The following is a 24,078-nucleotide window of genomic DNA, read 5'->3' as shown; positions in this document are numbered from 1 at the left end:
ATTGAATAGCCTGGGGGAAAAAAAGATAATTACTCCCTTTGCATCCTTGCCTAAGAGTCCCTTCTTAGTGTATTGAATTAAAATCCAAGACTTTCTAGCTAAAAAGTCTCCTCTCCTCAAATGAGACCAGTGTGCTAACCCTACCTCCATTTCGCTACCCAAAGTACTGTAAGAGGAAAAGAGGGGGGCAGGATTACCCAGCTTTTAGATACTACCCTGATCTTTGCCACTGTACCAAATGAAAACTGGTGATTAACTTTGTGATCATGATAATGATGATCAAAGAAATAGTTTCAAATGCCCCATCATACATAAATAGCCCAGAAACATGCAGAAGCAAATGGTTATTTTTAATTTCTAGAGAAACTGAAAGAGCAAGAAATGAAATCTCCATCACACAGAATATATTCACAGACTCAGAAAATTTGAGAATTGAAAGGAGCCTCAGCTACTAGATTCTAATCCAAACCATAACCAAAAGGAATGAGCAAATATAATCCTAGATCTGGGAAGCCCTATTCACATTATGATGGTGTTTCTTCCTAGAAAGATTGGGTTGGAGAGAAAAGGAGAGGGAAGGTCCTATCTTCCTGGATGATAGACCAGTAACACCAGTCCTGTAGATACATGTTCAGGACCCATCAGAATTCAGCAAGTGTTTATTAGGCATTTGGCTTTAAAGAATCAGGCATTGAGCCTGAGAAAATTAAGCAGGGGACCCAAAAGAAATTTAATGTCCTTTGTGTCTTCTTGCCTTTTTTATTTAGTTTTGTGGAGATAAGCTAAATGAGGGGAACCTTAAGCATATTAAATACCACAAGTTGAAAAGGCTGCTTTCTATGAGCAGAGATAATAAAGAGGTATTAGCAAGTGCTGACTTTGCCATTTTAAAGAGAAGCGGCTCTTCTCATCACTATGAAAGTGTATAAATAGTGCTGCCAAGTTGGGGGCAGCATCCTTGGTTTGTTCATTGTTCTTTCTAGCTCACTGTCTGAATGGCACAATTTCCTAAAGCCCAAGTAGAAACTCTTCCGTTTCTCTTAAAGAGCCCTACCTTTCTCACTTATGGCCTGAGAATGTGGATGGCACTAGGCTGCCAAGGCATAACCAGTAAGAGCAGGTTTCTGAGGTTTTATGTTGCAGAAAGTCCCTTGCCCAGACCATCCCTCTTTGCTCCAGTGATACTTGTGGCAAAGTTCCCCGCTGATCATCTAACATCATAGGTATTTCCTCCTTATTTACACCTATTACAAAACAGACTGCTGCTGGGAAATCTGTATCCATTACTTTAAGGAAAAGGGCAGTGAAAGAATGACCAAAAACATTTCACTGCCAGACTAATTTCAAAATCCCTTTTGAAATTATCTTGTTGTAATAGCTAGAGTGCCTACCTGGAAGTAAAAAAGAAATGTTTTATGGCATTATGGAAGTCAAGCATCTCAGTATCTCTGGGCAACTCTTAAGATTAAAAATTACAAATGAGCTGCAGATCTGCATTGATAAAAGGAATTCCCATAGCAAAAATGTCTTACATTAATGAAATTATAAGGTGGGCACCAAAATAAATAAATAAATAAAGCCTGGTAGTCTGTCAGCTCCTACCCCACAATCATGACCCATTATCTACCCTGCCCCCACCTTGCCACACTCAGACAAATTCCCAAAAGCAGAAGCCATTTGTAGTTGATGCTGATGAAGAGCAATCTTTAAATTCCTCCATTAATTCTCTGGCCACTCATTTGGTCTTGTGACTTGACCAAATTCAGATCAGGTGTGTTTATTTTGGACAGCACAGGACCTAGCCCTGCTGTCCAAGCATGGCCCTCTGAGATCTGTCTGCAAAATATTAGCTTTTGATATTTTTAAGGAAAGAACAATTTTCACTAGGTTTCATGTCTTCAGCAGTTCAATTGGAAATATAATCATGCAATTTGAGTTTGAAAGGATGGCCACTTTTCCATTTGCTTGCCTTTCTTGCCTTTTCTCCTTCCAACATTGAGCCTCTTTTCCGTTGTTCCCCCCCAGAGGCAAACATATTAGAGAAATCCTCTTCCAAGTCTTCCCTCAGGTGCTGAGACCAGTGTTCACTCAGCCAAAAGAACATGCCTTCTGTCTTCTGCTGCAATCAGAGGCAGGCAATTTTCCCCCTCTAAGACCGCATCTGCTGCTTGTCTTCTGGGCCATTTTCCAGATTCTCATTCCCTGAAGTTTCAGCTCTAATGTAACCCCATATAGGCAGCTAGGGCTACTGGGAAGAGCATTCTTTCCAGCTAGAAGAAGAGACTGAAGGATCATAAGAAGTGACAACCAAGTAAGACATGAGAGTCTGGGGACATTGGAGCTCCTCAGAGAAGGCATCAGAGCTGCAGACATTCACCTGCAGTGGGAGTTGGTTGCCATTACTATAGTGGATTGGCTTTAATGGTGAGCAGTTGGATCCTTGTCTGGCTCAGATATACTTTAAGAGTAATCTGCACAGGCAAAACTTGCCTTTTACCACTACCTGCCTTGCCCTGGGACCTGGTGAATTTATATGTTCTCTACTTCCTCCTTCACCTTTCACCCTCCTCCCATCCTCCAAGGTTGCTACATGGCAAACTGGCAGAGTCTTCTTCTTCGGAGTTTCTTGCTCTTTTTAAACTTTGATTTGCTATTTGTACTTTTATAATGGATTTTATCTGCAGATAAAGATAAGCTAATATATTGCTCTGTGAGCATTTGTTTTAGAAGAGTGAAAGAGAAGGGGAAACATTGACCAGCAGACTGTACCATAGAGAAGAGAAGCCTATGTCTGCCCAGGGACTAGGGGAAGTAAGAGACTTCTTCCTAGATTGAGGACTCTAAGCTTACTAAATTCTATAGTATTACTAGATCCCTAAAATTAACAAAAAAAAAAGGAAAGGCCAAAGTGAATTGGTAGGGCCAATTACCCTAGACTTCAAAAAGAGAAAAGAAGATCCTATATTAAGCTCTCTGTGGGGTACAAAGTGGTGCTTCGATAGAATGATGTGTGATATCTAAGATTCTTTCTGCCTTTTCTTCACCCTGTTCCCTCTCCCTCTCTTCAATATTTGATCAGAAGGAAGGACAATAATAAAAAGAGATGTAATATTATCTTCTAATAGGGGAGTGATAGTGGGAATTATCACAGGCACTGAAAACTTGGGCTCTATCCCCAAACATGTCAAGTGAGGCTGTTAAACAGTCTGTTATTTTCTTTTATTGAAGCAAGAAGATACTTTAGTCGTCTCTGAATATAAAGAACCAGAAAAGGATAATCAGTCTCTAAAGGCTTGTTGATAAATTTAAAGTTAACCTCTCAGTCAGAGAGCTAGAAATATTAAAATATAAATGGAAGTCTTAAGTATTTTGAAATTTGTAGTAGAAGTCACTTGGAATTAACTTTAAAATACCTTGAATGAGGGCAGCTAGATAGCACAGTGAATAGAGAGGGAAGGACCTTGGTTCAACTCTGGCCTCAGACACTCTGTAGCGATGTGATCCTGAGCAAGTCACTTAAACCCAATTGCCTAGCTCTTGGGACTCTTCTCTCTTAGAGTTGATACTAAATTAGAAAGTAAGGAGCTTTTAAATAAATAAAAGAAAGTAACCTAAATAGGAAATGTGAGAGGTTCCAAGGAAATATGATTACTTGGGAACAGCAAAGAGAATTGAGAAAATGAATTCTCACTGGAGCCCTAGTGAGAAGGTGGTAGGAGCAAGAATGCAGGAACAATTTCATTCAATTTAAGAAATATTTATTGAAGAGCAACTTCATGTGAAGCACTGTTCATAGAGAAAGAGTAGATAGATAAGAACAACACAAGTTTTTTCAAAGATTTTACAATCTTTGGGGGATGGGGGAGGGACAATATACAAGCAACTTGTATGCAATGAAGAATCTGATTAATACAAGGGGAAAGGTATAGACAAAGTGCTGTGAAAAATTTGAGAAGGGAAATATCATTTTCAGGTGAGCAAATCAGGAAGTCTTCTTGGAGAAGGTAGTACCTAGTATAGGTCTTGAAGGAAGAGTAAGATTTGGAGGGAGGGAGACAAAAGATTATTTATGCATTTATATATCATCTCAAGATCTACAAGGCACTGACCAACAATAATCCCATGATACAAATTGTGCACAATGTGGTAACCCATTGGTAGAAACAAGGAAAAAAAGAATATCTAACACGTTTCATATTCCAGTCAGAAAAAGAATTATTAGAATAATTTTTAAGATAACTTACCTGCATGTAGTTTATACTACCGTTTTTCTTCATACTATAATAAAGTTTGTAGATGGGAAATGTCTATGTGGCCTGCAGTGAATGCAATAGAATAAAGGGTAACCCTCCAGAGAGTAGATAAAAGCCAGAAGCCCCAGGGACTTCACCTCTCTCTTTCACTCTTGGGCAGTGTCAGAAAAGAGGAAAACTTAAGAACTACCATTGATGACACAGGATCATACGCCCTTTGTAAACTACAGGCAATATATGAAAATTACTGACAGTTTTTTCCTATGTTTGGGAGGACACTATAACATAACCATTTAGGACTTAGGAGAGTTGAAGCACTTACATCATAAAAAATCCAAATAAGAAGCATTCTATAAATTCTTACTGATGAACCTCCATCAAACCTCCATATACATAATGATCACCTTTTCCTTGGCCAGATCTTCCTGTTCTTTGGTTATAGTATAAATCACAAATAGAAATTCTACTGCCCTGTTTTCCTATAAGTGTCACATGTAGTAATCAATGAAAATGAAAGGGATGACAGTTTGCAAACATAGGCTACTACATGGAATGGTTCTGGGTCACAGCCTGTGTAATATTTATATATACCAGGGTACCCAAAAAATCATTAGTGGCAAGCTGGGATGTGGTCCTGTCTGGAAGTCAGTAATTCTAAGTTTTAGCATCGAATTTTTAAAGTCTTACAGAATCACAGAATCTCAGGGTTGGAAGAGACGTCAGAGGTCATCTAGCTCAACTTTGACCTGAACAAGAATTCCCTAAAAACTTTCATGACAAGGTCTTTAGTTTCATTTGAAGATCTCCAGTAAGAGGGAGCCCACAACACCCTTAAAAAATGTCTACTCTATCTTTAGGCAGCTTTAACTGCTAGTAATTCTTAACTTACCTGGAGCCAGAATTTGGCTATTTCTAGCCATTGTTCCTAGTTCTGCCCTCCAAAACTGAGAAGGACAACTTTAGGCTGTCTTCCAAATGTTGTTCAGGCATTTCCACTCACATATGACTCTTCATGATCCATATTGAATTTTCTTGGCAAAGACACTGGAGTGATTTGCCATTTCCTTCTCCAACTCATTTTACAGATGAGGAAACTGAGGCAAACAGGTTTAAGTGACTTAACTGACATCACATAGCTAGGAAATATCAGAGGCCAGATTTGAACTCGGGAAGATGAGTCTTGCTGACTCCAGGCCTGGCATTCTATCCATTGTACCACTAACCTGTCCATTACTGCTACTGTGTACTCTTTTAAGTCTTTTTTTCTTTGGGCTAACCACCTCCATACCCTCCAACTGATCCTTATTCTGTTGTGGTCTCCATTGCACCCCCCAACACTGATGTATTCTCAGTGCCCATTAATCATAACCCAAATCATAAAGTATTACTACTCTCCATACATCCCTTGGTAAAGAGACCCATGATCACATGGACACTGGGAATAGATGGTCCTCAACATTTACATCATAGTACAGAATGAAAGGAAATGCCTGTTTCCCTCTTCTCCTCCCCCATTCCAGGGTCTGAGGAGCCTAGAATGTCTCATGGCGCTCCCCAGGGAATTGCCTCTGTGCATCCCCTGTGATAAGTCCTGAGAGCAGCAGAGGAATGTCAGAGCTTGCAGCTGCAACAGCCCTCCCTGCCTCCTTAGATAATGATCGCTGGCAACAGCCGCAACAACAGCATCTTCAAACATAAAAAATAATGATGATCTGAAACAGTTCATTTCAAGGCTGTCTTAGAAGTTTATTATATTCCTCCTTATCTGAGACCAGCATCTTCAGATTTTCAAAGTTATCTCCAGAATAGATAGATGCCAACCTACTCAGAATCTCCAAATCCTTAAAACTTTATAATATGAAGGAAACCACTCTCAGTGCTAAAAAAAAGATAATTATTTTCACACTAGTATATTCCCATCAATATGCTTGCTTCAACATGTTTAAGAAATCCACAGATTTACTTATATTCTCTATCTAAATGTCTGTAGACTATTTCTGTATAATGTAATAATAGTAACTGTCTCCATTGTCTTAACTTTATGCAACTGGAAACTTGGTCTGGTGCCCAGAATTTGCCAATTTTTTCCCCATTGTTTATTATTATTGTCATTATTTTAGTAGCTGGAATGAAAATCCCAGAGAGGGAAATATTAGTTTCATTCATTCATTCAGTAGTCATTAATTCAACATTTACTATGTGTTGATCCCTGTGCTAGGCATGAGAATATAAAAATGAAAACAGGACAAACCTTAATCTCATGATTTCATTCTACTGGAAAGAAATATGTTTAGAAAATTAGCAAATTACAACCAAAGTGATTTCCAAAAGTTCCTATAGGAGGCATCATTTGAACTGAGTTTTGAGGGAAGTAGGGATTCTATCCGGCACAGGTCAGGAAGAACATAGTAAGTATGTGGGGAGGTGGGGGTCAGCTTATACAAAACCAGACCCAGGAGATGGAATACTGAATTTAGGAAACAGCTGCCTAGAAAATGTGTGCATTCATATATGTGTGCATATGTGTGCATGTGTGTATGAATGTTAGAACAGCAATTAAGGACTGAGCCTGTAGTTTCATCGGTACAATTGAACCTCTAGATGAAGAAATGCCCTTAACCAGTGCAAGTTGGCACCTTCTCTGGAACTTGGTCTTAAATATGGCTTGGAGCCACATCTTAAAGCGTCACTTAGCCAGTATGTATCAGAAGCAAAGTTTGAACCAAAGTCAACTTTGTTGTTAGCTCTCTGGTTGAAAATATTATCTCCACCTGGTTAGAGACAGAGGATAGAGTCTCTAGTCTTCAATTTATGGCTGATGTAGAAGGGAATGGGTGGTAGGGTTCAGTCTTTGATCCTGCTGGATGATCAAGAAAAGCCCCGGAACCTGAAATTGTTAAAGATCATCTAGATACTGGCTCAATGTAGTCATCCTTACAAATGAAAGCATTTCCAATAGCAAAGTTAGATTATTAATGATGAGAGGTTCTGTGAGAGGAGGGGGATTCTAGTGTTAAGGGGAAATTTGCCTTAAAGACCCAGTCTATAACCTAGACCTCTTATCCTAAAAGGAGGTCCTCTACAGAATTGTTGCTTATTCTAACCCAGGAGATGAAGTCAAGCTTAGCTGGAAAATCAGTTCCAGTGTAAAGCAGAATTCCTGCCCCTATAACAAGTCATAGTAACTTAACACATGGAATTTCATTTTTCACTACATAGTTTCTTTAAAACCATTATATTTCAGAAAGAAATGGAAGCCGATTTTTGCTTAGCTGTAGTAAAGTGACTTAAAAGACTAAAATGACTTATGGTACACCAAAAGGAAGCCGGAAAATCCTAAAATGAGGAGAAATATTTCTCAGGTGTCATATTCAGTTAGTGGTTTTAAGAACATGCACCCCAGCAAGGGATGTACCACCCTGACCACCTTATAGTACTATGATCCTCTGGCTTTCACCAAAAGGGAGCCCAGGGAAGTATTTGTGCTTCCCTGATGCCAAGAACTATCCACACCTTCCAAGAGATCTCATCCATTTGCCATCAAGGAATGCCTGTGGTTGGCTAATATTTCACACACACACACACACACACACACACACACACACATACACATACACACATGCAAAAAAAAACCCTCTAGCAATAACAGACTCCAAATTATATGACAAAGCAGTAATCACCAAAACTATTTGATACGCATTTTTAAAAATAGAAAAGCCAGTCATTGGTACAAATTAGGTCAACATTCAAAAACAAATGAACATAATATCAAAATTGTAGATAAATTCAAAGACTCCAGCTACTGTGTTAAGGACTTACTATTCAACAAAATATTTTGGAGAAAGTGTAAAGCAATCTGCAGAAATTAAGTTTAAGCCAGTATCTCATACAACACACCAAGATTAGTTCCAAATTAAGATATGACTAAAAGACAAATTAGAAGATCAAGAAAGTACCTTTGCCAAATATAGTCAAGGAAAAAGTTTATGATTAAACAATGGATAGAGAAGATCACAAAAGATAAAAAATGGACAATTTTAATTACTTTTTTAAAATTTGGCATAAAAGACCACACAGTAAAAGTTAGAAGAGAAATATTTAGGTATGTGGGGGGGGGGGGGAGAACCTTCACACCAAGTTTCTCTGATTAAAGTCTGTTATCCAAGCAGTTGGTCATTTTTTTTGTAATCTCAAAGATAGGTCAGGTATTATTTTTTTAAATCATCCTTTTTGACCTATTATGTAATTATGTAATTAATATTTATAGCTGCGCTTTTTGTCGTGGCAAAGAATTAGAAACTGAGGGGAGGCCCCTTGATTGGGGAATGGCTGAAAAAATTGTGGTACATGATGGTAATGGAATACTATTGTGCTGTAAGGAATGACAAACAAGATAATTTCAGAAAGAGCTGGAAGGACCCATATGAACTGATGCGTAGTGAAATAAGCAGAACTGGGAGAACATGGAGCATAGTAACTGCAATGTTTGGGCTCATCAAGAGTGATAGACTTTGCTACTAATAGCAATGTGGTGATCCAAGACAGTTCTGAAGGATTTATGAAAAGGAATGCTATCCACCTATACAGAAAGAACCGTTGGAGTAGAAATGCAGATGAAAACATGATTCATCACATGTTGATTTGGGGGTTTTGGTCTTATAAGATTGCTTTCTTACAAAAATGAGTAGTATGGAAATGGGTTTTGTGTGAAAATACATGTAAAACCCAGTGTAATTGAAGGAGGAGAGGGAGATAACATGAATCATGAAATCTTGGAAAACATGTGTACATTTGTTAATGAAATAAAATTAAATCATCCTTTTCAAAGGATGTTGAAGGCATTTGATCTTGAACAGGTGGACTCAGAGATTTGGTATTCAAATACATAGTTGGACATTTCTCAAAGGAGGACTAGGAAGGGTAAATCTACAAGCTATAAGAAGGGAACCTAATGATACTGGAGAACAGGATGAAGCATTCTAAGGAGGGAAAGGTATGTAAATGATGCCTGAATCACTATATAGAAGATAGAGAATATAGTGGAGAAAGTACAGTCAGAAAGAGGAGTAGAATTTGGTCCTAACACCATGTGAACAGGGATTTTGAAGTGTTGATGATGACATTCATACACATGAGAGTTAATACTTCTAATATCCCAGGAACCTGTGAGCTGTCCTCATGTATTTGAAAGGCTGTCCTCTGGAAAAGGGACTAGACATGTCTTGCTTACTCTTGAGAGAATAGAAAGCGGGGCAACTGATAGAAGCTGTAAAAAGGCAGATTTCATTTTGATACAAAGAGAGCTTACAAAGTAAATCTGCCCAAAGGTGGAATAGATTCCCCTGAAGCAGTAAGTTTCCCATCTCTGGAGAAATTCAAGAACTGAACAAAGGGAGAAACATTTGTTGGGTACCAATAGAGGGGATTCCTGTTTGGAGAGGTGTTAGACTAGCTAACCTCTGAGATTCCATCTAACCACTATTATATGTGTGTGTGTATGTATATGTATATATGAATGTATGCATATGTTTGTATACTCACATACACAATACAAATTTAATTTATGTTATTGATGTTTTCTCTCAAGGCAGTGCAATGTAGTAAAAATGGGACTAACTGACAGGTCTTGGCATTATAAGACCTGGATTCAAATCTCAGCTCTAACATCTCCTGCCTGAATAAACCTTGCCAATGAGACACTTCCAAGCTGACTTTCCTCCTTTATAAAAGAGGGCTGTTTTGAGAAGAGTGCTTTGCAAATCTTAAAATGCCATATCAGTGTGAGTTGTCTTATTCCTAGTGGCATGAACTATGAATTTAAGCAAGTTCACCAGTATGAAGTCATTCTATTCTTTCTCTTCTTACCCACAGTTTTTCTTGGATCTTTCTTAGCCAAACTAAGAGATGGCTAATCTGGTTCCTAATTACACTTCGCATTCTCATATCTCTTTGGGACTGCTGCTCTCTGCAGGAAATAAGACAGAGGGAACCATGAGAGTTCTATTTCTAGCCACCTGGCTCCAGTCTAGCCCATTACTTCCTTAATCTGGTTCAGGACAGTCTCCTGACTCACTAGGTTTCCTAATATCAGCCTTTTTCTTCATTTCACTCTCATGCTTTGAAATCTTGGATGGCCTTGGTATCCTGGTCCTATAGTCCTCTAGTAGGAACCGTATCTAACTCTGACCTTCTTACCAACCAGGGGCAGCCAATGGCAAATGGATATAGGAAGGCCTGCATTCAAATCCAGCCTCAGGCATTTACTAGCTGTGTGACTTTAAGCAAGTCACATAACTTGTTTGCCTCTGTTTTATCAACTGTAAAATGGAGGATAATATCATCATCTACCTCCCAGGGTTGTAGTAAGGAGCAAATAGATATTATTTGTAAAGTATGGACCTTCTCCTCCTGCTACAAGTCAAACCACTCACTATTTTCAAATACACCTTATACATTCCCAACTTCTTAATGTTTGCTCAGGTAGTTCTCCTTGCCTAGAATATTCTTCCCTTATTCATAGAATCATACATTTAGAACTAAAAGACATCTTTGGGGTCATCTAGTTCAATCCCCTCATTGGACAGTTAAGGAAACTGAGGCAAAGAGATTCAGCAACTTGCCCAAAGTCGCACAGATAAGTAGCAGAACTGGGTCTTCTGAAGACTCCAACTTTCATGCTCTTCCCTCTGTGCCATGCCAACTCCATGGATTAATTACCATAGATAAATTGGCTGCCTCTTGCTATTGTAGACTTAGCTGACTATTTTTATATGAAGTCCCTTCTTTGAAGCCATAGTAAAAAAGAAAAATCAAAATAAAGTTGCCCTTCAAGCTGCTGATTCTTTTTTTCCTCTTCTGACATCCACTTTCTTTCTTTCTTTCTTTTTTAAACCTTTCCTTCTGTCTTAATATCAATTCTAACACAGAAGAATGAGAAAGACTAGGCACTCAGGGTTAAGTGACTTGCCCAGGACCATACAGCTAGGAAGTAGCTGAGGCCAGATTTGAACCCTGGTCCTCCCAACCTGGCACTCTATCTACTGTGCTCTCCTACCTGCCTCATGACATCTACTTTCAAAAATTCTCATCCTACTCATCCCTCACAGCCTGCTGTATCTATGATCTCCCCTCCAGCCCCCACTGATCTATCCTTCTAAACTCCCACAGCACTTACTGCCTTCAGTACTTTGAATTGTTCCTTATCTTTTCATGTTTATCTGTCTTTTCCCCACCAACTAGTTTATCAACTATTTGGGTTTGGGACCAAGACATAGGTTAATCTTTGTAAAATAATCTTTGTATTTCCCACAGCCCCATGCACACACAGGAGATGCTAAGTCAAATTGATTGGTTGATAGTGCTTTAAAATCCAAGAGTAGGGCAGAATTTAACATAAAGAGCATGTAGACTTCCCACCCCACCCCCACTCCCACAATGGCTTCTTGCAGAAAGGTCCCAAGTGGACAAGTCTACCCAAAGAGATGGCTTCAATTTAGTTTGCCATTTAAAAACAATATGGATGCTAAATAAATTTAACAACCAAGGGAAAACCAACATATCCAAAATGCTACAATTAAACCAAGTTATGTTGGATTTTACTCCACAGGAATAGTCTTAGATGTAACCTGCCCCATAATAGGGCACACTGCATTCTATGTCTTTATAGTATATTGCCTTATTCAAATCGCCTCCCTACTCAAAAGTACCCTCCCCTCAACACTTCCTGTCCCCCCTACTCCTCCACCACACCCAACCAAGAGTTCTACAGTGAGATATTTTCACTCAAAATTTTCATATGGGATCAACCTAGCCTCTACCATTTTCCCCTCCCTCCTTCCAAATCAGCTAATTAATGATCAGGAAGCAGGAAAAGGCTTTCTCCCATGTGGGGTTATAAGAACTAATTAGCAGCATTCTCACATAAGAGGCATCTTGCCCTTTCTCCCTCTCCATCATCCTCTTCCTTTTCATCCTTGATTTGTCCTGTTTCTCTCCCAGACTGCCTCTTGCCTCAGGCTGGGAGTTCTCTATTACTGTTTCATCTCTTTTCCATACCTCTGGATATGACTGTAGCCAGAAACTCGGGCCAAAACCAGCAAATTTATCACCAGGATAATGACAGCAAGCTGCATGCTGAGTGAATTCTGAAATCCCCCTCAACTCTTTCTTTTGCCAAAACCTGTGGATCCAACATATTATTGAGACTGTTATCTGCACATGAAGAATGACTCCACTGGAAAAAAACAATTTGGTACCAGTCGTGGAGCTATTTTTATACACTTGTTTGGTGAGATTTCAGAAAAGAGAATTAGCCATGTGGTGGGAGAGGCTAGCCAAGTCTCAAAATCCCGCTTTGCTTAACTACACTCTAAAACTATCTTGTCCAAATGCTACATTACGAAAACCCAGCTTTTTTCAAGGAATGCTTCATTGTTCTGAGAGTCAACATTTATGTTTGTGGAGTTTATAGAACTGGCATTCCCGATGGCTAAATTCCCCTGCTTATTTACATGACTAGTTCTTCACAGGCACAGGGCTGCAAATTTCCCTTAATCCTAGCCCCAGACTTCTTTGACTATCTGCCTTGTAAGAGCCCTATTCAAGGAAATCCCCAGAGACTCCAGGAGAAAGGAGACTTGGAAGTTCTCGAAAGGAGCTGAAGTTTATGACCCATTAAATGCACCTGCCATGTGCAAGGAACCATGATGGACACTGTATGAAAAAATTAAGCATATTCTCAAAGAACACTGCAGCAAGTTGATGGGATAAAGCATTGATACATGAAGAGATAATTAACTGTTAAAAGTCAATTTATGCTCATGAGTACTAACAAATGAGAAGGAAGAAATCAATTTGGACTGAGCTAACTTGGTTTTCTAGTTTGCCTTCTTCATGGTTGGCAAACTTGGACCCACTTACCCTTGGCCCTATTCTATATTGAGCTATAGAGAGAATTGTCAGAGGTGAGAATTCAGTGTTGGCAGGTGTCTAGAATGCTTTCTTCTATCTACCCTCCCTCTCCCCTGTCCAGCACATCCAGAAATCATCCCCTATTATCCTATTATTTGAAATTATTTTTCCAATTCCGAAGAATGTATTTTACGCAATCCCTGATTTGATCACTTGCCATAGATTCTTTATTATGGATAATGAATTTATTTCGGTAAGACACACATCAGAAACTAGAGCAGATGAAGACAAAGGCAACCAAGGTGGTGCTAAGTGAAGAATAATGAAAGGAATGAGGAAGGAGACTAGAGAAGATTTTAGTTGGGGCTAAGGCAGATGGAGGTGAAAAATGTCTTGAAATATTTGAAAGACTGACATATGAAAGAGGGGTAAGAGTTATCCTAGTTGGCTTCAGACAATAAAATGGGGAATAGAAGGTGAAAATTACAAGGATCCAGGTTTGGCTCAGTATTAGGAAGAACTTTCTAACAAAGCTGTTCCATAATAAAATAGTCTACTTTATAATATAATAAATTTCTGTTACTAAACATTTTCCTTCAGAGGCAGAATTCTATCAGGGTTTCTACAGGCTGGGTTCTTTAATTGAAGAGGTTGGACTTTGTACATGTGTATATGTGTGTGTATATATAGATATATGTAGATATTTGCCTATATGAACATTTATCATATTCCTTCAAACTCTAAAACTTCAATGATTCTGAGTGTTACAGAATGTTCCATATTACCTCCCATGGTTATTCCATATCCTGGTACTGTGTTATATTTTTCAGCTATAGACCATTTTTCTGAATGTAAAAAGTGTTAGGAGAGATTTATGCTAGACTAAGGAGCAGTAAATGTTCCATCATTTCCTGGAACACTAGCCTGGTCACTTCCTGCAAGTGGAATATCAGAGGCAGATTGCATTGACATTTTAACAACTGGTATATTTGCTAAATCAATCTCTTAGACATAAAGAAACCCTCCATCTCACTGCTTTACCTTATGTCCAAACACAGAATCATGTAATTTTAGTGTGGAAAGGAACCATAGAGGTCATCTAGCCCAACCTCCCACCTAATGCAGAAATTCCTTCTATAACCTCTCTGACTCATTTAAGATTTCTTGGAAGATATAGTAGCAGAAATAATCCTGTTTGACAACCCCCTGATAATAAACATCCGGAGAAACATAAAATAGAGAGAGGTGTGCTCGCCAAAGGTGTTTGTCGTTCTGTTGAAGGAGATCCATGCAGAGTCCATATTGGGGAGAAATTTCCTGTGGATGATGAGACCTTCCAGATGCTCCTCCTTGTGAATGACAATGTGCTGACTGCGTCAAACCCCCAGAATATTGTAAATAGGAAACAGCAAATGGATTAAGAATATCTATTGTCTAGATTTTAACATCCATTTGGAAAGACACAATTTTGATCTTATCCAAGTTTATGTGTATATATGTTTGAGTGTGTATAGACATATGTGTGTGTGTATATATATATACATATATTATGTGTGAGACAAACAATGCAAATGGACAATATGTCAGGCACAAGAAGAGAGGCCTAGATTGCATCCAGAAAAAGTACGAAACTCTTGTACTGACCCAGACTTCATGAAAGCAAAGACCCACTTTTTACTACTAACATTCTACTGTTTATATGGCAGTGATACATAGAATTCTGTACTTCCTAAGAATTAAACTTTGGTGTGAATTTCTTTTTTTTTTTTAATTTTAACCCTTACCTTCTGTCTTGGAGCCAATACTGTGGCTCCAAGGCAGAAGAGTGGTAAGGGCTAGGCAATGGGGGTCAAGTGACTTGCCCAGGGTCACACAGCTAGGAAGTGGCTGAGGCCGGATTTGAACCTAGGACCTCCCATCTCTAGGCCTGGTTCTCAATCTACTGAGCTACCCAGCTGCCCCCTGTGTGAATTTCTTAGAAGACAATGGAGACTTATTTGGTGGGTGTGAGGAACTCTGAAGAACAGGACTAAGAGAATCCATCAAGAAATTATATAACAGAAAGATGGGCTGTGGCAAGAAGGAGAGATAACAGATAGAGAGGCGAAGTGCTTCATGGTAACCTAACAATGTTAGGAGAAAGCCAAGGACTACGGTGTCTTGGCTGGACCTCCTATGATGAACTGCTAGACAAGAATCAGAGATGTCAGTCACAAATAGTTTGCATCAGGGAAGGGAACTCCTGAATCAACAAACTCACAGACTCATTTGAGTAGTATCCCTGGGAGAAGATCATATTGCCTCTGCTTACACATTTGCAGCAAAAGAGAACTCATTACTTTTTTTTTAAAACCTTTACCTTCCATCTTAGAATCAATACTGTGCATTGGTTCCAAGAGGGAAGAGTGGTAAGGGCTAGGCAGTGAAAGCTACAAATGTGGTCTGAACACTTCAGAGTATAGTAGATCTATAGCCTCCCTTGGTTCCTCCAATCATACTTCTGTAAATGCAGACTACAGTTGTATCATCGTTTTTGTAGCAGCCATATCTGTGGGTTCCCACTGAGCTGGTGGACAACTCGAGCCCCCAGGTCTCTTTTTCCTTGACAGCTATGCATGTGGTTTCCTGGAGAAGGTGAAATTTGATCAGGGTCTCAGTTCTCTCACCCCAAGGATGAACAAAAGACCACATCCTATTACTCCCTCAATGATAACACGATGGCAATGTCTTGGTAGTAGCCATAGAAACTCCAACTGAGGCATTTCTGAAGGTCTGTCTGATGTGTTTCAATTCAATGAATGTAAAACATTTGTAGTGACCCTCTGGGTTTCCTGGCTTTATTGTCACTTTCACTGCCAATTTTGCAAGTTTCCTCTTGAACTGGAAAACCTAACCCTTCTCCTTTTCTCCACCTGATGTCTTTGTTGAAGGTCAGAGGTTTCTCAGCCAGATGCATCTTTCCAGAATTTAGGTTATTCACTAACAGTTTGTCATGTGTTCCTTTGACAGGCCATCTGAAAGAAGAAATAAACCAACGGCAGATGCAACGAGTTGCTTTAAGTGAGTACAAGTGTGTGTCTGTGTTGTTGGGGATGGAGAGATAATACAGAATTATATCACCTGGATTATACAGGGTTATGTTTAGAAGAAATTCCACAAAATAAAAATAAATGAATAAAGTTCATTTTACTGGCAGAGCCAGGCTTAGACAAAATTGTCAAAGTGGCAAGGTCAATGTTCTGTATCGTACCCCTTTTACACTTACCAACTCTTACCAGATATGTCCCCTGGCTGCTGAGTTTCCCCTAATGCAGTGTGACCTACCCTAATTTATCCCCTCTTAAGTACACCATTTCATATTTCTTTATTTCTTTTTTTTAAATAAAACCCTTGCCTTCCATCTTGGAATCAATACTGTGTATTGGTTCCAAGGCAGAAGAGCAATAAGGGCTAGGCAATGGGGGTTAAGTGACTTGCCCAGGGTCACACAGCTGGGAAGTGTCTGGGGCCAGATTTGAACCCAGGACCTCCCATCTCTAGGCCTGGCTCTCAATCCACTGAGCCAACCAGTTGCCCCCCATCATTTCATATTTCTGACATTTCTTACCTCACATCGGAAAAAATATTCATTATTTCCTGCAGCATTTTAATACCCTATCCCCTGCTTTCCAAAGCTACAGAAAGCTAGCTGATAACTAGCCTAGTTTTGATGCTTGTGACATGTAAATGGGAAATAGTTAGCCTCCATCACCCCACCCCATATTATTTAGGTAAAAGCCTTCTGGAAATAATATCCTCATATTTTGTTTGTTTGATCCAAAGTCACAAAGGAGGCAAGGGAAGCATCCTGGTGGGAAAGATATTTGGAAAGGGATGAAGAGGTCCTTCAGATCACACTCCCTGCACCTCTTCTTGACCAAGTCATAGCACCAATGCTAAGCTATTTCCTGCTTAAAGGATCCCATTTGATATTTCTCTTCCAAGACTTGTATATTGTATATAATAGCATAGTATAGTAATATACAAATATTTATAATTTTTATATTTATATAATTTATAATATTTATAAATATAAAATAAAAATAGCAAAGTAATGAAGTTCTCAGTGCAAAAATGGTAGAAGAGCCCCAACTATACTGGGAATTATTTCCTTAAAAATAGCAACTAGTAATAATGTTAGATGCTGCTATTATTTTCTTTTATTAAAACCAATAATAATTCTCAGTAAGGTGGTAATATTTAGAATGCAATATGAATAACAGGAAACCTAATATATTCTGAACAGAGCTCTACGGATCACACCATTAGTTATGACATACCTTTTTGGGCCAGGAGGGGTGTCAACTTCTTGATTTGTAACTGTAATACAGACAAATGAGTTTCTTGGTTCTGAATATAGGCTCTACTGATTGCTTTCCCTAAGAAAGGATGAGTTCTTTCATGAAGGTAAACTGATCCCAAAATGTTGGGCTTGGAAAAGTTTCAAAACAGGTTAAAGTGAGCAATTATTATATGATGTGCTCTCTTCCTGTCTCAAGCCCTACATGCAGGACATCAGATACTTGGGATTTCCCTAAGATTAGCTTCATCAGCTCCACTATGGCAGTTCCATGGGCTGGGTCCTTCTTCATGTAGCATCTGGCCTCTTCTCAGGCATTTAGTGAGCCCTTGTAGAAAAAAACAATGATGTGGAAAATACCATTTGAAATAACTGTGTGAGTGATTTGAGTTTAAAACAAGGTAAACCTTTTCCATGGGCTCCAGCAGAGTAAGGAGCTCCATCATTCCTTTCCTTCCAACTCTCCATCCCCCTGGGGGGCCAGGCCAGTCCAGCAGAGGGATTGGAACTGGTCAGGCAGATTTCTTCCCTGCCTGGAACAGACCTGGGCCTTTGGAAAATTGCTGCATGTTTCCAATCACAGGCTCCAGGCCACACAAATATTTTCCAGACTCCCATTGCTTCATTAATGCACTATGCTGAAGTAGGTTCATATTGCCTCCTGTCCTTTATATGGTAAACTAGGTCTCCTTATTTGTCTATTTATCATGCTTTGAGCCTCCTCCTTCCAAATTACAGCAGGTGTTAAGTTCAGGAAGGCCCAGATTTGCCTGAAGTAATCAGAAAACTTCAAACAGAAAGCACTTTGCTTGGAAGTCTAATTAAGAGCATGTTGAAATACCTATTTATTTTTTAAAACCATACTATCCCAATTAGAAAAGAAGTGTTAACATCTCCCAGCTGCCATTTTGAGATTAAATGCCTTGTTATAGTCCAAACACTTTAGGAGGTTATTTGATTAAGATTTAAAAATACCAATGCTCAGGTTTCCCAGGTGACCACATTTCAGAAGTGAATTCTGCTTATTGAAGAAAACCTCTCAACTCAGCAAATTGTTTATATGGCCATTTCCTGTTTTAACCCCACCTTTCCAGCTAACATTTGAGCAAAGGGCTGGAGACAGAGGACTTCTTGCAGACACTAGCAGCAAATGGGTTTGGGACCTGTGATACTTCTTAAGAGCCAAGTTCTACTAAGTTGGCTTCAAGCATAGGAAATGAATCAGTGACTAAATACAGTATTTAGTCCTCTTCTATTTCCTTGCCTTTCTGCTCACTTTTCATTCCTTTCCCATTTTTTCTTTTTATGCTTCTTTTGCTGACTTTTTCTTCTTTTTACTTTTCTCCATTTTTAATTCACCTCTTTTCACTTTATCCTGGCTTGATCCTTACATTAGACATTAGTGAAAGATCTCTTTTCTCTTAATAGTTTACCTGGGGGGAGGTGTTGGGGATTCTGTCTATGTGTACAAACTGATTCACTTATATTTGCTGTACACACATATTGGCATCCCCCCAATAACACTGCCCTAAGCAATGCTGTTTCCTAGTAACATCTACACACTGTAATCAGATCCAACTATAATGTAATAGACTCCTATGGTCACAATCTTAACCAGTTGTGAACCTAATTATGCTTCAGTTATAACTGTGTTCTTGATCTTTATGGTTCTGTACATATAGTGCAACCACTAGCATCTACACGTGTGCACACATGTGCACACACATATTCTGGGATTTTAGTAGGAGATAATTCTCAAAGGAACAAAGCTGTAATGTCACAACTTAAGCATCAGGAACAAACCAGTGGGAAGAGGAGTCTTCACATCCCTTAAGCAATCCCCTATCCTACCTGTGTCTAAGTCCAATCACATGCATGAATGTGTGGGGATGCTTATAAGAATGCCTTCTCTTTTTAGTGATCAAATCTAAATTAGAATGAACTTTGTTTAGGACCCCACCCAGGAAATCTCTCAGAAAAAAATATAAATTTTACATCCTGCACTAATTCCTTAGAAAGGCAGAAAGTCATGACATCTGGAATAAACTACTGGAGGGTACTTTTAAAATCAAATGAGAATATAACTTACAGTAATTTTCAGTAGTAGTAGCTGTGACCACATTTGATGTGATGGTTGAACCTATGGAGAAATATGTGACCATTATCACTTCTTTCTAAGAGGATGATTTAAGACCAATTCCAAAAAACATAGTAAAAAAAAAATTGAAAGGGGGGATAATGACTAACTAAAATTGGTTCCTAAACCACAAGCTAGTAGGAAAGAGGGGAGCAGGTGATAAGTTCATGAAGCAGCCAAAAACAACTGGGAACTAATTTAGATATTTGGCTGATTATCGCCAATGGCTTCAAAGAAAAATCTGTTTGACCAGTTCACTGGCATTTGTTTGTTTGCTTATGTTTCCCCAAACTGTTTTGAACAGTATAGGAATGACCTGAAAATAGCTGTCCTGGATAAAATATTTAATAATGTCAAGTGTCAATGTCACATGAGAAAGTAGTCAATCAATATATACTTACTGAGTGTACCTCCTATGTGCTAGGAGTTATGGAGAAAATCAATTGATAAAAAATTACTTATTAAGAACTTATTATGTACCCAGCACTGTGCTAAGTACTGGCTACATAAAGACAAAGAAGGAAATGACCCTTACTCATGATGATCTGAGCTTTCATTGTAATGGTGAGACAAGTACATGTAAAAATATATACAGCTGAAATCTTAAACTAATAAATAGACAGATGGAAAGAGGAGGAGGAGGAAAAGACAAGGTACTTTGGGAAGGAAGGTACTAACAATTAGGGGAATGAGGCAGGAATAAGAAAGGTTTTATTCAGAAACTAGTGGATAAATTGCACCTTAAAGAAAGAAAGGAACTCCATGAGGAGGAAGTAAAGAAAGAGTGCATTTCTGGTATGGTGGATAGCCAGTCCAAAAGCATAGAAAAGGGAGATGGTATGCCATGTGTGAATAACAGAGAGAAGAAACCATTTTGTATCAGTGGCAATGCTAGAAGGATGGTATAATGTCCAATGAAGTTAGAATGGTAGATCAGAGCCAGGTTATAGAAGGCTTTAAAACCTAAACAGATAATATTATATTTCATCCTGGAAGTAATAGGATATCTATCACTGTAATTGGTTGTCACGTATCCTGGAGTGGAGTGAGACTTGAATCAGGGAGACCAATTAGGAAAAAGCTATTCCAATAATCTAGTCCAAAAGTACTGAAGGCCTGAAGAAAGGTGGTTGTTGTATGAATAGAAAAAGGGGTCAGATGTTAGAGACATTATGAATATAGAAAGAGCAAGATGTTGCAACTGAATAGATATTTGTGATAAGGGAGAATGAAGAATCTAGGATAATGCTAAGATTATGAACCTGAGGCACTGAAAGAATAGTGTTTATCTTTGGTAGAAATACAGAAATTTGGAAAAAGGGAGGATTTGGAGAAGATAATGAGTTCAATTTTGGACTTCTTGAGTTTAAGATGTCTCTGGGCCATCGACTTTGAAATGTTCATAGACAAACCAGATATAGCACTAAAACACAAAGGAGATACTGGGGCTGGTTATGTAGATCTGGGAATCATCAACTTAGAGGTGATAGTTAGACCCATAAGAGTTGATGAGAAAATGTAGACAGAGAAGAGAAGCAGGCCTAGGGCAGAACCTTAGGGAACACCCACAAGCATGATATGGATGATGAGCTAGGGATGGAGATGAGAAGGGACAGTCAAGGTGGGGGCAAACTAGGAGAGAGTAGTGTCACATAAACAGAGAGGAAAGAGCATCCAGGAAGAGAGATTGGTCAAGGGTCAAATGAAGCAGATAGGTTGAAAAGGATTAGAGGGAGCCAAAATGTCTGAGTGATAAAAGGTGGTATGGTGGCCTCTTTCTACAAACTCCTTCAAACAGATCTAAGAAATGCACCAGACGAAATCTAAGTGATGAAATCCAGAAAAAGTCACACTGAGTTATTTATTCAGCCCAGCTCAGCATAGGGAGACAGGCAAGTCTGCATATACTGGGGATGGTTAAGGTCAGGAGCACATTATAGGCAGGGCACTCCAGTGCTAAGGTCAAGAATGGTTTTCAGACCACGCTAGGACTCCATCAGACATATACCAGGATATCATGACAGGGAAAGGTACCAATTAGAAATTTTGCATAGATCCAGGGCAGAGTCAGAAGGGGACAAGCAAAGAAGAATGGTGTTCCCAGGTAGGGAGATCCTGGGCAGTATACTGAAAAAGGAGAAAGTTCAGACATCAGTACCAGCAGCTGGAGCAGGAGCAGTGTGGCTCAGTCCCAAGTTCAGAGCAAGCATCCTACCCCAGACCTCAGAGGAATAGCCAAAGGCAAAAATCCTATACCTAAGGGAGCCTATAATTCTGCCATTTTGAATGAACAGAGATCTCCAGCTGGCTTATAGGAGGTGAAGTCCAGCAGTAATCTCTTATTGCTCATTCCTTAACCCTAATCAGGAACTCACAAAGCTCAGTCCAAGGTGGGATCAGTGGAGGGGGAACCAATCAAGACTTGCCCTGGATCAAACACATTTGGGAGTACTAAAAGCTTAAAGATCCCTAACCTGTCCTGAAATCCTAAAATAATACAAAGAGTTAGAAAATGTTTTGTTTTGTTTTTTATAAATGGAATAAGAGAACTTGGGGAGGGGGAATAGAAAGGAAATTGGAACCATGGAAGAAAGAATTAGAAAGGAAATCAATATGCACAAAGGACTTTAAAAGAATGCATACCCTTTGATCCAGCAATACCATTTCTAGGTTTATACCCCAGAGATAATAAAGAAAAATACTTGTACAAAAATATTCATAGCCACGCTCTTTGTGGTGGTAAAAAAAATTAAAAAAAAAATTGGAAAATGAAGGGTTGTTCTTTGATTGGGAAATGGCTGACCCAATTGTGATATATGATGGTGAAGGAATACTATTATACTGTGAGGAATGATCATCTGAAGGATTTCTATATGAACTGGGAGAACCTCAATGAACTGATGCAGAGTGAAATGAGAAGAACCAGGAGAACATTGTACACCGAAAGTAAAACATTGTGGAACAATTCAATGTAATGGACTCTGCTACTAGTAGCAATGCAACAAGCCAGGACATTACTGAAGGACTTATGGGAAAGAATGCTAACCACATTGAGAGAAAGAACTATGGTGGTAGAAATGCAAAAGAAAAACATATGACATCACTTATCACATGTATACATGGGTGTGTGATTTGGGGTTTAGGCTTTAAAAGATCACTCTATAACAAAAATAAATAATATGGAAATAGGTATGAAGTGATAACATTTGTACAACTCAGTGGAATTGCTTGATGCCTCTGGGAGGGGTGAGGGAAGAAGGGAGGGAAAGAAAATGAATCATGTAAACATGGAAAAACATTTTCAAAATAAAAATTTTCTTAAAAAGGAAAGGAAATTAACAGCTTGGCACAAGTAGTACAAAACTTTGCTTGAGTCACAATCTCCCTGAAGATTAAAATGAACCAAATAGAAGTTAATTTCTTCACTAGACAATAAGAAATAAAATCATAAGGCTGAAAAAATGAAGAAAAATAGCATATCAAACAGATCAAGAAGAAAAAATTAAATATCATTGGACTCTCTGAACACTGGTCAAAAAGAAATAATTTACACCTCATATTTCAAGAAATCTAAAAAAATATTAGTCATATTTCTTAGGACTAGAAGATAAAGTAGAAATAAAAAGATTCCACAAGTCACTTCCTAAAGGAAACCTCAGAGTAAAAATTCTGAGGAACATCATAAACAAAAGCCAGATCTTCCAGTCAAAAAAAAAAATCAAGCAGCCAGAAAAAAAAAATTATTCAAGTACTGAGGAACCACAGTCACATATGATTTAGCTGCACCACTACAAAAGAGAAGAGAACTTGGAATATGATATTCCAGAAGCAAAGGATATGCAAGAATAGTTTACCCAGCAAAACTTAGTATACTGCTACGGGGGAGAAATGGACTTTTAATGAACTAGAAGACTTCCAAATATTTCTAATAAAAAAGACTGTGAAAAGTGAAGAGAAGCATAAAAAAGTAAACATGAATGAACAATGATAATGGACCAAACAAGGATAAATGGCTTACATTCAAGTACAAGGAGATGATAACATGGATCATCACAGTTCATAGAGGGAGTCTAATTAGAAAAGGCCTGGAAGTGGTTCTGTTGTGTCTTGATGATGACAAGAATGGAAAGAGTAGGAGAAAGGAATACAGTGGGGAAAGGGGAAGGGAAAAGAAAATTAGGGGAAATTGTCTCATATAATCTGGGTATACAGGTAGATATCTATTCAAACAAGGAAGGAGTAGGAGGGAAGAGCTAACATTTCAAACTCCTCACTGGAACCAATCAGAAGGAGGCACTTTCAATCTAGTTAAGGAAACATAAATAGAATAAAAGTAGCCAATTTATTTATTTAGGCCTTATAGAACTCGGTAAACCCCAAGACTTATATACCAAAATAACTTGATGCGTAGAGGTGACCCTGGGTTCTTGAAGGCTATG

General features: G+C 38.7%; 1 protein-coding gene across 6 annotated transcripts in view; it reads left to right on the top strand.

Moving 5' to 3' along the window:
* Window positions 1–24,078, top strand: part of KIF6 (kinesin family member 6) — a 495,811-nt gene that overhangs the window by 430,823 nt on the left and 40,910 nt on the right. For all 6 annotated transcript variants that reach the window (XM_056818172.1, XM_056818176.1, XM_056818171.1 and 3 more), the window contains one exon: window positions 16,173–16,223. The gene's annotated coding sequence lies outside the window, so the exon portion shown is untranslated. The remainder of the gene's footprint in view (window positions 1–16,172; window positions 16,224–24,078) is intronic.

This window comes from Monodelphis domestica, chromosome 2 (genome assembly GCF_027887165.1).
Source record: "Monodelphis domestica isolate mMonDom1 chromosome 2, mMonDom1.pri, whole genome shotgun sequence".
Lineage (NCBI taxonomy): Eukaryota > Metazoa > Chordata > Mammalia > Didelphimorphia > Didelphidae > Monodelphis > Monodelphis domestica.
The sequence above is the reverse complement of the archived record's forward strand: the minus strand, read 5'-3'. Positions and strand labels throughout refer to the sequence as shown.